General features: G+C 40.4%; 1 long non-coding RNA gene across 3 annotated transcripts in view; it reads right to left on the bottom strand.

The window, feature by feature from the left end:
• The window catches only part of LOC143669706 (uncharacterized), a 31,963-nt gene extending 27,579 nt beyond the window's left edge, over positions 1 to 4,384 (bottom strand). The window contains exons 1-3 of one of the 3 annotated variants that reach the window (XR_013168997.1): positions 4,353 to 4,384; positions 3,196 to 3,316; positions 2,246 to 2,577 (exon numbers count right to left, since the gene is read on the bottom strand). This is a non-coding gene — a long non-coding RNA (uncharacterized LOC143669706). The other 2 variants (XR_013168999.1, XR_013168998.1) reach the window with 2 other exon arrangements.
• Between the last annotated feature and the right edge of the window lie 9,869 nt (positions 4,385 to 14,253).

Genomic DNA, 14,253 nt, shown 5'->3' with positions numbered 1-14,253 from the left:
ATTTGGAATGGGGATGGGGCTGAAAGGAAGATCTGTTAGAAACTGATAGATGGACTGAAAATTGTATTTTATGGTAAGTGTGTTCAGTGCTTTTCTCCTGAAAAACAAATTTTATAAATGCAATCTAAAACAAACCAATGGAAAGTAAGCAAGCAAACAAACAAAAATGGCTGTGTCTGTCCCTGATGGGAACTCTCCTAGTTCTTCAATCCAGGAAGTTACATTTTCCTTGCTTCAAGCCAGTCTACAGGGATGGCTCTGAATTGGCAGCCTGCAGTTCTGAAGAAGGAAGTGTAATTTTCCTTTAAGACCCTAGTGGCCATTTATATACCTTAATCCCATGATAGCCTTTGCATTGCTCTCTGAGTTTCATGGTGTTGTTTATCCTTGAACTTTATATGTCGTATGTGTATGAATTTTCTGTCCAGCTAAGTTCATTGAGAGTAGTGGGTGTGTTTTGTACCTTGTAGCTCTCAACATGGGGCTATGCCCACGTGAGTTCTAAGAAAAAGTCTGCTGAACAAATAGCACAGTGATTGGAGTATAGAATCAGTACAGAATGGTGATTATCTTTGCCCTTGTTACAGGTTAGGGCAAGGGATGGGAGACTTACTCAAACAGTAACTCAGTATCAGTATTTCACCTTTATAGGGTAGGCCTTCTAAATACAATGACCAAAGGAGAGTGTGTTCTCCATGACAGTGCCACAGCATTTCTTTTGCTTTTCCTGGTCCTATGTTCCCTTCTTTGTGTACTCCTACACACACACACACACACACACACACACACACACACACACACACACAGAGAGACAAACACAGCCCCATGTAGACTTTGCATGTCACCTCTCTGCTTTACTTCCATATTCTTCTTTACCTTTCCTTCTCTGGAAATACTCATTTTTGTAAAAAAAGTTAAAGTCAGTGCCTAAGGTCAAAAACATTTGGGTGATATTTCCCAAGAACCCCAAGTTGTTGGGGAGTGGGTTGATATTAAGGTCAATTTTTAAAAAGTCTTTTAATTAAAGCGATATCTAGAATTCAAGATCATCAAGGCTTCAAGCTGTACATATTGCTTCAGCTTTTATACTAATATAAATTTTACAAGAATTGGAGGAGCCAAGAAAGAAGGCATCTTTTGGGAAGAGAAAGTCTATTACAGCATGCTCTCTGAATGCCCTAGGCTGTCTGGGACATCCTGAACAATGGAGGCAATTGAAGAAGTTAAATGAATAGGTGATCTTCACATCTTTACAAGGCATCTCCTGGAATACCCCAGCACTGAAGTTTCTGTGGGCCCTGAGACTTCCTTCCTCAGGCACAATTTTCCCATCATGATGGGCCAGAGTTCAAAACCTTTACATGACACATGCCCATGCAACATTTAGGTCCACCTCCCCCCCCCCCCACCTAAAATTCAACAAAACACCACTACTGGTTTTCTCAACATCTATGAGAAAATACTCATTTTTGCAGATACAAACTACCCCATGAAAGAACATAGCCAAAACTATCAGGCTAAACAGAATTATAACAATTAAGTTTTTCAATGTACAGTCCAATACTTTAAAAAATCCACTTCACATTTAAAGACTTATTCAAAACAACACATTTATTCTTTTAGAACAGAAGTTCTCAACCACAGTTTCATATTAGAAGGAACTAAGGGAACATAGGAAAAAATTACCAATGTCTGGCCTGGATGCATCCCCAGTTTCTGAATGACGGGTTTGTGTTGGACAATAATACTCCATCCCAGGTGATTCTAACGTGCAGGTAGGACTCAAGCAAATCGCTCTAAAAATCAATGCTTAGAAAAACTCTGAGAATTAAGTTTATCAAAAAAAAATCATTCTAATATTGAACCTTTAAAATTTCAGATATTCCAAATCTTTGTATATTGTTTGATAGAAAATATATTCCTTACTCCAACTATCTCTCCATCCCTTCAGCCTCCAAATTATTACATCATGTAGAGAGGACAGAAACTACTGAACAATTTCACCACTACTAATCAATGCAAGTTACAAAATGGCAGTAGAGTTTTTAAGGGGGCATTTAAAGTCTCCAGGTTTCCAGTGATCTCAAGTTTCAAATAATCCGTATCTAGAAGAAATTCCATTGGAAAGTGGTGCTCTGCAGACCATATTACCTTAATTAGCAATTTAGCTACACAAGCCCTGTAGAGAACTGGCCTAATTTGGCAGAGCTGGGTTGAGAGCCAGTTCTCTGGAACTTGGCAGCAAGTGAAAGCTCTATGGGTGCCAATTAACAGGAGTTGCCTTCAACCCCTAGCTGCTTAGTGAGGCTGTTTAATGTTTGTTGGTTTTTCATTAAAGATTGATCCGACTCTGCTGATTTCTAATATCCTTTTATTTGGTAAGTCAATCCCAGGCTGGCACTGCCACATTACACAAAGTGTTTAAAAAAAAAAGTCTTGGCTGAGAGTGACTTTCAAAATGCAGCTCTCTAGTTTCAGAAGAGAAGGCAAAGAAGAAGAAAAAAAAGAAGGTGGAGTAAAATGTAAAGCCCTCTCTCAGAGCAGTGAAAAGTTGGTGTCTGTAGCTATCCATGGGCTCTGGGAAAAGGAGATGGAGAAAGGTGAGTGAGAATCTTACCATCATTATACCCATGGGACAAAAATCTTAATGTTATCTTATTTCTACAACAGCTTAAGGGTTATTACTACCGGTCTTTAAAGAGATGCAAAAGAGGGTGGTTTGGCCTTTTGAAGAAGGGAAGTGAGGTCACAGTAGTCATTCAAGCCTCACTTTGACCCTTATTGCCAGCACCTCCACAGTGGCCAGATTGAACAAAATAGAGTCTACCAGCCTCTCGAATAATCTGATTGGCTTAATGCTGTAACCTGCCTAACCAATCAGATGGAGCTTCTCTGAGGCAACGTCAGACTATTTGGAAACTAATTCTTAGGACTGGCAAGATTCACACTGCCAATTAACTTGCATTTAATGAGATACCTGACTAACATTTCTGGCAGCAACAAATAATGAAAATACTTGATAAAAGCTTCATTCATAACCTGTCCCAAATAGAACTATGTGGAGTCAGTTGCTGCAATGGTGCATTGTGGGAACACAGATTCACGGTACAACAAAAATTTTCAGCACATGATCCCTTTACTATTGGTACAGTATGAAGAGTCCAAAAAAAAAAAAGCAGATAATCTGTCACTTACACAGCACAGTGAGTCCAAAAGAACAGGGGAAGAAATCTCATCACAGCTTGTCTCCCACATTGGCTGAAAATTGCCCTGGGTCACGGTTGGTAGATGGTAACTGCACTCGCTCTTCTTGGTGCTGGAGAAGAGAGACAAATCCCATCTGTTTGGGAGTGGTTTTTATCTACTTGAGAATTCCTATTCTGATAAGCATCAGGGGCTGCTTTTTCCCAGTTTCTAGATTTAAGGTCTGGCTGGGACTTTTTGTTAGCTGTAACATCTCTCCCAGGTTATGGAATGGCACACAATAGAAAAGGAGGTAGGGGTAATAGAAAGCAGTAGCATGGCTGCTGAGTATATGCTTGTGACTTCCCCGGAATAGGAGGGGGGATAGGTGAGGGCCAGGTGACGGCTGCTTAACAGGTGTCTTGTGATCTCTCTAAAAGACTGTTCTTCCACCTGTTAAGGCAAAGGTTGTGTCTTAGGTTGTGACTGAGGGGGGCTGATAGTCTAAGGAGTTGTCCCACCTTCCAACATGACCAAGCACATCAAAGAGTTTAAGACCTATAGTCCAATCCTCTAAAGGATAGTTGATATTTTATTTAATATGGCTTATGTTGTTCTTATATTTGAAAAGTCCTGCTCCCAGGGGTTCAACAATATGTCTAGTAAATACCAGATTATTTCAGTTTTCTAAAGCTGCTGAAATGCAATATACCAGAAATGGAGATTTATTAAATTATAAACTACAATTCTAAGGCCATGGAAATGTCCAAATTAAGGCATCAATAAGGGGATACCTTCACTGAAGCAAGTTGATGGCATCCAGGGTTCCTCTGTCACGTGGGAAGGAATATGGCCTACCTCTTCTGGTTCTTTGCTCATAGGTTGTGTTGCTTTCAGCTTCTGATTCCAGTGGCATTCTCTGTGAGCTACTGTGGGTCCTCTGTGAGCATCTGTGGGTCCTTGCTTGTTTCTCCAGGGACACCTCTTTGTGCTCTGTGGGTCTTCTCTTAGTGTCCTGGGCATTTCTCACTCTCTAATGAACTCTGTATTGCCTCTTTCTAAAATGTCTTTGGGCGTGTCTTTTCTCTCTAAATGTTTCTGGGCTTCTCAGCTTTTACTGTCTTTTTAACCTCTCACAAAGGACTCCAGTAAAAAGGATTAAGACTCACCTTGAACTGGTTGGGTCACATCTCCATGGAAACAACGTAATCAAAAGGTCCAAACCACAGTAGCTCTGCACTCACAATGGGTTAAAAGAACTTTTCTGGGATACATAACAGATACAAAACAGCACACAGGTAAACTGGTATTCTTGGGGAGGAGTGTCGTAGTTAATTACATTTGCTTGTTAACTTTGGATTCACTAGAAAATACATGCTAATGCCAGCTTTATTTTCATTATATATATATATAATTATATGACATATATAATAAATAAATGTGTGTGTATATATGTTTGTTCATGTGTGCATATGTATTTGCCTGCCTTATACAGCTTACTCTTAGAAAGCATAGCTCAGAAAATGGAGTTGGACCTTTTGTTTCCTTACCCTAGGCCTTGTGGCTCTGTGGGTTAATTCTACTCATCATTTCTTACGACAGGAATAAAGAAGGTCAAAATTTGACAGATACAGCGTAAAAGTTACTTTTTGTCCTAAAATCCTGATAGAGTTATGTTTTCTAGTTATTTTTCTCTTTCTTCCAAAATAAGAATGCCACAAAACAAACACTATATAAACCTAACCCAGCCATCAACAACTGAGACCAGTGGATGACTGAGCTGCTATAATTTGAGAATTTGCTGCATTTGTTTCTCTGCTTGCCTTTTGACATTTAGTTACTGGACTATCTTCTCATTTCTTGTTTTTGCATGTCCAAGTTGTGGACTCATATATACTCATCTTAAAATGGTATCTTTCTAATTCCTGAAGAACCAGCTTCATTGCCAATCTCCCTATGACTTTTTTCCTGAGAAGGTTGGGAAGAAAGAAGGACGCGGGTGGTAGGATCACTTTTAAACTCCACGACCAACTGCCTACTCAAATCTCCACTTGGAAAACTAATAAGCATTTCAAGTTTAACCAGTTCAAAACTGTTATCCACAAGACCTTCTGTAAAATCAGGTCCCTCCTCCATTTGTCCCCTTCTCAGTGACAGGCAACTCCATTCTCCTGGTTGGTCAAGCCCCAAATCTGGGATCATCCCCAACTCGTCTTTTTATTTCACATCCCTTCCTTTTAGCATTCCCTTCAACATAATTCTAGAATTTGACTATTTCTCACCATCCTTAGTGCCATGGTCTGGGTTCAGCCTTCTGTTCTCACCTAAATAGGTAAATGCTGTCATTTCCTACCAGACCTCCTTGTTTCTGCTCTGCTACCCTCTGTCCTCTCTATTGCAGCCTGAGTGGTCCCATTAAGATGAAGTCAGATCCTGTCACTCCTCAGCTCGAAAACTCCCCTGGGTTCTCATCACACTTGGAGTAAAAGCCCGAGTCCTCACTGGGACCCAGAAGGCCTTGCATGATGTGGCTTCTCATCCTCTCTCTGACCTCATCTCCTCATGTTCTCCCTTACTTCCCTCTTCTCTAACTCACTGTCCTCTGTGATGAATCTTTAACTATGCGAGGCATTTTTCTACTTCAGGGCCTTTGCATGTGCTTCTTCTTCTGCCTGAAATACTCTTCTCCTGGATCTGTGAATGGCTCACTCTCTGACTTCTTTAGGCCTTCACTCAAACATCACCTTCTCCTAATCTCTCCATTGCTCACATTACCTGCTATAATTTTTTCTCCTTAGTCATTGTTGTAATTTGCTAGCTGCCAGAATGCAATATACCACAAATGGAACAGCTTTTAAAAAGGGGAATTTTTAAAGGGGATTTATTAAGTTGCTAGTTTACAGTTCTAAGGCCATGAAAATATCCCAATTAAAGCAAGTCTATAAAAATGTCCAGATTAAGGCACCAACCAGAAGTTACCTTCACTCGAGAAAGGTTGACGAAGTTCAGGGTTTCTCTCTCAACTGGAAGTGTATGTGGCAAACATTGCAATGTCTGCTAGCTCTCTCCCCAGGCTTCTTGTTTCATGAAGCTCCCCCAGGAATGTTTACCTTCTACATCTCCAAAGGTCTCTGGTTGCGTGGGCTCTCATGGTTCTCATCACTGTGTCATAGGCTGCTCTCTTGGAATTTCAAGTCTTTTCCAAAATACTTCCTCTTTTAAAGGGTTCCAGTAAACTAATCTCCCTTTAATCCAAAGTTAATATCTATAATTGGGTGAGTCACATCTCTGGAGATAATCTAATCAAGTTTCTAGCCTACAGTGCTGAATAGGGTTTAAAAGAATCTGCCTCCACAAGATTGCATCAGGATTAAACCTGGTTTCTCTATGATATATAATCCTTTCAAACCAGCACAGCCATTATCACTATCTATTGCACTGTACATTTCACTTATTTGCTTTTTATGGTCTGTCTTACCCCCTAGACTGTAAACTCTATGAGGACCAAGATTTCTGCATAGCTGACACATTGTAGACAGTCAATAAATATTTGCAAATATTTGCTCAGTGAGTAAATTAGCATATATCTATTGAGGGCATTCTCAGTTTAAAGTCCCATGCTCTTTGCTATGAGGGATATAAAGACCTGAAACATAGCTTGTGTCCTCCAGGAGCTCCCTCACCAGTTGACAAGGAAATGAGAGCTGACAATGTAAAAGAGTTTAGCAAGCCTCAACTGAACAATCCAGATAATAATACCGACATTATAGGAGGGAGAGATTAGGAAGGGCATTGTGGATAAGGTAGGCCTTGAACTTGATCATAAAAGAAGAGGAAAGTATTAGATGCCCAGAAGTGGGAGGGCATTTTAGGTGGCTCTGGGCACTGCATGCTGCCTCCTTCAATAACTTTGCAGATAAGACCCTCAGTGCTGCAGGTGCAAATGCCACGTGGAAAGCCAATTGGGTCCCCACCTTGGCCTTTGAGCCATGTGCTAGAGTCGTGTGCATCTGTACTTCAGAGTATCCTGGGCACCTTTGGGCTTGGAAAGCATGTGATACTTCTTTTGCCATCTAAAATCCAGGAGGAACACTCATGCTTCCCTGGTGCTGGCTTCTTGGGGGAGTGCATTTTAGGAGACAAGGAGTTTAATTTAGACAAACATGTACACAACACAGTTCAGTTAACCCAGGAGTTTTAGCTCTATGAACTCTATGAATGACACTTCATCTACAGGCATTTCCAGGTAGTGAGTAGTTTCGTATAATTGATATTTACAGATGACTAAAGTCTATTGTTTTTAAATCCTATAGTGTGCCTCTCTTTTTTTCCCTAATTTTTTAAAACTTTTCAAAAATTGTATATTAAAACATATATACGAAGCAAAGAAAGAAAAAAGCAATAGTTTTCAAAGCACTCTTCAGCAAGTAGTTATAGGACAGAGCAGAGTTTGTCATGGGCTTCCATACCATCATCTCAGATTTTTCCTTCTAGTTGCTCCAGAACATTGGAGGCTAGAAGGAATAAATATTTTTTTTATCATCACAGTCGACTTCTTTTGTGTGTGAAAAATGGCGTATATACAAAAAAGCAATACAATTCAAAGTACAGTGCTACGATTAGTTATAGAACAGACTTCAGAGTTTGGTATGGGTTACAATTCCACAATTTTAGGTTTTTACTTCTAGCTACTCTAAGATACTGGAGACTAAAAGAAATATCAATTTAATGATTCAGCATTCATATTCGTTTGTTAAACCTTACCTTCTCTATATAACTCCATCATCACCTTTGATCTTTCTCCCACTCTTTAGGGGTATTTGGACTATGGCCATTCTAACTTTTTCATGTTGGAAGGGGCTGTCGATAATATGGGGTAGGGAGGTGGAACTAGCTCTTGCCTTGTTTTAAAAACATATCTCCCTGTTGATGCCATTCTTCCCCTCTGAGGACAACATTGCCTTCTCAGCCATGGTCCAGGAAACTAGCCCTCTGACCTTGTGTTTGCTCCCTTAGGGGTTCTATGTGTCCTTGCGGCTATAGTTTCTATTAATGCATGGCCGTAGATTTTATTAATGTATGGCTGGCACACTGCGGGAGGGAAAGGCTGGAGTAGGGAGACTGGTTGACTGGAGCACAGACGTATCAGGTGGGCCCTACAGCCTGGTGGCCCTGACTGCTGGGAGTCCCCGGAGAGAGAACTTCTCTGAGGAGGGAGAAAGTCGACCAGCAAAGCTTGGCCTAGTAGCAAGGCTATTTGCCCTTTGTCTCTTCTTGTCCAACCCCTACAGACAAAAGTCTGAATTCTGTGCAGAGGGTGGGTGAATGATAAAAAATGGAAAGCATTTTCTCACACAACTCTTCAAAGCTACTAGGGTTCCAGAATGTGCCTCTCTTAAGGAACTATTTTATAATACAGGGTGATTGAGGCTAGGTGGACTGTGAGTTGCTTGCTGAATGCCCCCTGAGCCCCATGGATTTTCCAGATTAAAAAGCTGTTTTAGCAGCTTTCTTTTTGTCACTATCATTCATTTCAGCCTGTGAGGTATCATTTATCATTCTTGGTTTTTGCCTCTGATTATGTGTGGATGTGAACTCCAGATGAAGTAATTTATTTTAATTGCTATTTAAACTTAAGCTTTGGTCAAGAGTCTTGAGAACTCTCCTCGCAGTAAAATACATACCCTGCAGTGCTTGGGATTCTAGTTATTGCTGTATTCCACTAAGACCCCTGTCTCTTCTTTGTTAACCACATTACATTCTGATATTTAGCTATGGTCAAGATGAGGAAAGTTACCAGATTGTTAATTTCTGGATGTGTGAGCTGTTACTATGGCTATATTTCTAGGACACCACAAAAAAACAGCATGGGTCCTTTACTATGCCAATGGCATCTTCATTGGTAGGTGCCAACTGAGAAATAGATTTAAGTTCACAATGTTTGTGTCAGTTATTTCAAAAAATGGAGTATTTCTCATAGTTATCTACCTCACGTACAATATTTTTTAAAAGATTATAAGAAGAATTGACCCATCCCAGCAAGGAAAGAAGTCCTCTGAGACTGTTCTTTGCTTGAGGAGAGATGGAGCTGTGGTCAGGCAATGGAGGCAAGACCCCAGGGGTCTTTCACAGTAGCACAAGGGAAAGTGCTAACAGCTAGGAGAGAGGGCACCTGGAGTTCATTGTTGGCAGTCAGTGGCAATCCATCACATAGAATAATTGAGCCTAATGACAAGTATCCTTCCTGCTGAATTCAGCCAGTTTTGCAAATGTGCAGGGGGGAGACAAAGAAATGATTTGCTTCATTGGAATTCATGATAATTATTGTTTTGGTTTGCTAATACTGCCAGAATATCAGAAATGGATAGTCTTTTACAAAGGGATATTTATTAGGTTACAAATGTACATTTCCAAGTCCATGAAAGAGTCCAAATTAATGCATCAACATGAAGATACCTTCACTCAAGAAAGGCCACTCATGTCTGGGGTTTCTCTGTCACATGGGAAGAGATAGAGTGATGTCTTCTGGTCCTTCTCTCCTGGATTGATTTAAAAATGGCTTTCTCAGCATCTGTGGGTCCTTCTGGCTTCTGCTGGGGTGTTTTCTTTCTCCAAGCATCCTTCACTTGGTTTCATTTCTCTGCTCTTTGTGTTGGCCCTGTGCTCTCTCTCCATGTTTTTGTTTTTTTTTTTTTTTTTTTTTTTTTGCCTTTTATTCTCTTCATGGAGGATTCCAGTAATTTAAGACCCATCTTGAATTGGGTGGGCCACGTCTCCATGGAAACAACCTAATCAAAATGTCCCTTCCAATGATAGGTCTGCCTCCACAAGGTTGGATTAGAAGGACTTTGCTTTTCTAGGGTACACAACAGTTTCAAACCAGCACAGCTGTCATCACTGCCATCACTGTAGAGCATTACCTGACACTGATAGTTTATCTGTCACAAAAGGTAAGTAAAGGGACATGGACATGGGAAAAGCCCCATGGAGGAAAAGAAAGAATTAAGAATATCTTAAGGATAATCATCATTTGCTACTATGTACAATACACCCTTTTTCTTCCCCTACAATGTTAGTAATAATGTTTTCATTTTAGTTTTTTGGCTGCTCAGGCAATCTGACCCTGAAATGGGTCAGGTTGAACATGGTTTAGCTCATGGTTGTGAGCTAAAAGAAGTTCAAATCAAGATAGCATCAAGGCAGTGCTTTCTTCCTAGAGGCTGGTATTCTGGGGCTACCTGCTGGCGATCCTTGGTCCTTGACTCCTCTGTCACATGCCTATGCACATGATGGCCTTCACCAGCCTCTCCATTCTTTTCTGGGTTCCATTGAATTTCAGCTTCTTGCTTCCCTGGCTTTCTCTCTGTGTCTGAATTTCATTCTGCTTATAAAGAACCCCAAGAGTAGGATTAAGACCCAGCCTGATTGAGTTGGGCCTCACCTTAACAGAAGTAACTCATCCAAAGATGCTGCTTACAATGGATACAAAGGACTGGATTAGACTTAAGAACTTGTTTTTCTGGGATACATCCAGCTCCAAACTACCACAGGTTCTTTAGTTGAACCTAGATAAGAAATGGGAAGGCGTGATTCTCACTGTCATAGGACTCACATTCAGGAGCAGACATGCTGCCATGGATTCCCCACCAATACCACCATGATAAGGGGTTGACAAAAAGCCCATCATTCAAATGTTTTATGACTTAACTGCTACAGGCCAACACCTGAATTATTAGCTACTACTCTAGTTTGCTAGCTGCCAGAATGCAACACACCAGAGATGGCTTGGCTTTTAATAAAGGGGATTTATTTTGTTAGTTCTCCAGAGGAAAGGCAGCTAACTTTCCACTGAGGTTCTTTCTTATGTGGGAAGGCACAGGATGGTCTCTGCTGGCCTTCTTTCCAGGCCTCTGGGTTCCAACAACTTTCCCCGGGGTGATTTCTTTCTGCATCTCCAAAGCCTGGGCTGAGCTGCAGGTGCTGAGATGAGGTATACTGAACTGCTTGGGCTGTGCTACGTCGTACTCTCTCATTTAAGCACCAGCCAAATAAGTCAAACGTCAATCATTGCAGCAGGCACGCCTCTCAGCTGACTACGGATGTAAATCAGTAACAGATGAGGTTCACGTATCATTGGCTCATGGCCACAGCAACAGAACTAGGTGCCTTCACCTGGCCAAGTTGACAACTGAATCTAACTACCACAGCTACCATAACAAAGAGATTCCAAATGCCATGGCTTTGACAAGATAGAAATCAATTCCTTGCTTATCTAATAGTCCAAGGTAAATGCTCCAGGTCAGGAGGAGTCTTTGTCCAGGCAGTTGTTCAGGAGCCAAGGTCCCTTCCATCTTATTTGTTCTCCATCATCTAAACCACTGTCCTTGTCTGCACAGTGGCATGTCCAGGTAGCAGCCATCAGGAAGGAGGAAGACTGTGGAGGGGCAAGCTGGCAAGGTGTTAGGCTTGTGCGGAGGGGGCATACTGCCGCCCATTAACCAGATGTGATCACACAACCATGATTCACTACAAACAGCCATGGAAGATGTGGTACTTTTCTGGGCAGCAGTAACAACTCTATTGTTGTGGAAGAGTGGGAGATGGATTTTGGTGAACAATCATCAGACTTATGTTTTGATCTGGTGTTTCTTTCTTTCTTTTTCTCTTCTCAAAAAAGATCTAATGATAAATTTGCACAATTCACTTATTTCTGATCCCTTTGTAGTGAGTGTATCCTAGCTTTGCTTAGTTTTCTGAAATCTCTTTCTTTTTGTTTCCTCAAACCACTGCCCCAAATTTTTTTAAAGAGAAAATATATTCTTTATTTTTTTCTCCAATTTGGATAAATTGGTATTCCCGGGAGATTTTCTGAACACCCTTGAGATAGCTGGTGTCTACGATTGGAGATTTCAGGTTTGAAAATTTGGGAAAGAGTCAAGTGGCTTATGGAAGGGAAGGAATTCCCGAGCTGAGAAAAGGAGGATTGAGAGGTGGTGGAGGTGGGACAGCGAAAATATGCAAACTCCCCACTAAATGGGGACTCTACAGGAATATGGGATTTTATTTTTCATGGTCTGCCTCTGTTATGTTGTGACTGACTCTTTTGCCCAAAATGCAGGGCACTGGCTGGTTAACGATGAAAATTAAGATTCACAACACAAACCCAGAAGAAGGGCTGGAGGGGAAACTGTGCTTCAATTTAGGATAATCCTCACCAGTTAACACTTCTTTTTTTCACTCTCACACATTAATAATATGAAATATTTAGGCTGGGCCACAGTGGCTCAGTGGCAGAGTTCTCACCTGCCATGCCAGGGACCCAGGTTTGATTCCTGGTACCTACCCATGCCAAAAAAAAAGAAATATTTGACAAAGGTAAGATGAAAATGGGTGAGTCTTTCCACCAACCCCAATGTCCCCCAAATGTGGGATCTCAATTCGAAAAAAAAAAGACCTAACAACAGCAACAAAACTTTACCGAGAGTTTTAAATTCCAAGGTGAAAGATTTCTCACTCCTTTGTGTTTGCCTGGGTTCTGACTCCATGGGAGAAAAGACAGCGTATTTGGAGACAATCAGTACTGTAATCCCGAAGATTCGCCCCCCTCTTCTCTGGTAGGTTCTTAGAAGCTTCAAGTTTATTTGAATCTTAAAACTAACCCCTGTTGTACAAAGTATAATCAATCTGGGAGGTTTTTAATGGAAATATACAATCTGAGGGAACTGATTCACACTGTCCTTCAATGCAATTCAGGAGCTTCACTCACACCTCTCTTAACATACACCCTCTTGAAGAGACACTTCCAAATCAGTCGTTTGCCATTTAGCAAGTGCTTTCTCTGGCCTTGTGACTTGCTTCTGTTACGTTTAAAGTACACCCTACATTTGCTCCTTAAGGGAATGACTAAGATTCTAAGTCAGCTCTCTTGGCCTGTTTACAGGGAATTTTTGCAATAAAAGATTAATTGCTCAGTAATAGCTGAGTAGAACCAAAACAGTCAGTGCAATTACCCTTTGGTGCATTTTTGGGCAAATGATATTTAAATCAATTTGACTGGAAAAGGAAAATAAATGTCAAACCAAATACCAAAGAATAAATAACCTACAGCAAGTTTGTTAGAATCATAAGCAGTTTCTTGTTCTCTAGGATTGCCCTGAGAACCATGTCAATATACTAGTCTCATGGTCATTAAAGAAATTGAAAAAGCCAATACATAGGTTGTCAAAAACTTGACTATAAATCCATCTTGTCCTATGAACAAATCAACACAAAGTTCTGATTGTGCTCAAACTGGGGCAGTTGTTACCAAGTATTCTCAATTTTTCTGTAGAGAACCTTGAGCTAAGAAACTCAAAGTGCTAGAGAATCACGAAAATTGGAAAGAATTTGAGAAACTATCTAATTCCTTCATTTTTATAGATTTGGAAACTGTGACATAGAAAAGTTAAGTGACTTGTCCGTAGTCATAGTCTGACCTTTGCCTCTTGACTAGCCCATTGATTTTTTTTTATTGTATAGTATAATATATATAAAAAGCAAAGGAATAAAAAAGCAATAATTTTCAAAGCATTCTTCAACAAGTAATTACAGGACAGATCCCAGAGTATGTCATGGGCTCCCATACAATGCTCTCACATTTTTCCTTCTAGCTGCTCCAAAATATAGGAGGCTAGAGGGCTTAAGTATTTTTTTATCATCTCAATGTACTTTTTTCCCCTCTTTTTTTTGTGAACAATAACATATATACAAAAAAGCTATAAATTTCAATGCACAGCACCATAATTACTTGTAGAACATATCTCAGACTTTGGCATGGGTTACAACTTCACAATTTTAGGTTTTTACTTCTAACTGCTCTAAAATACTGGAGACTAAAAGAGATATCAATTTAATGATTCAGCATTCATATTCATTTGTCAAATCCTATCTTCTATGTATAACTCCACCATCACCTTTGATCTTTCCATACCTCTCTTTAGGGGTGTTTGGGCTATGGCTATTCTAAATTTTTTGTATTAGAAGAGTCTGTCACTAATATGGGGATGAGAGATGGAACTATCTAATGTTCTG

Source organism: Tamandua tetradactyla, chromosome 26 (genome assembly GCF_023851605.1).
Source record: "Tamandua tetradactyla isolate mTamTet1 chromosome 26, mTamTet1.pri, whole genome shotgun sequence".
Classification (NCBI taxonomy): Eukaryota; Metazoa; Chordata; class Mammalia; order Pilosa; family Myrmecophagidae; genus Tamandua; species Tamandua tetradactyla.
Note: the sequence above shows the minus strand (reverse complement) of the source record. Positions and strands in the feature narration are given on the sequence as shown.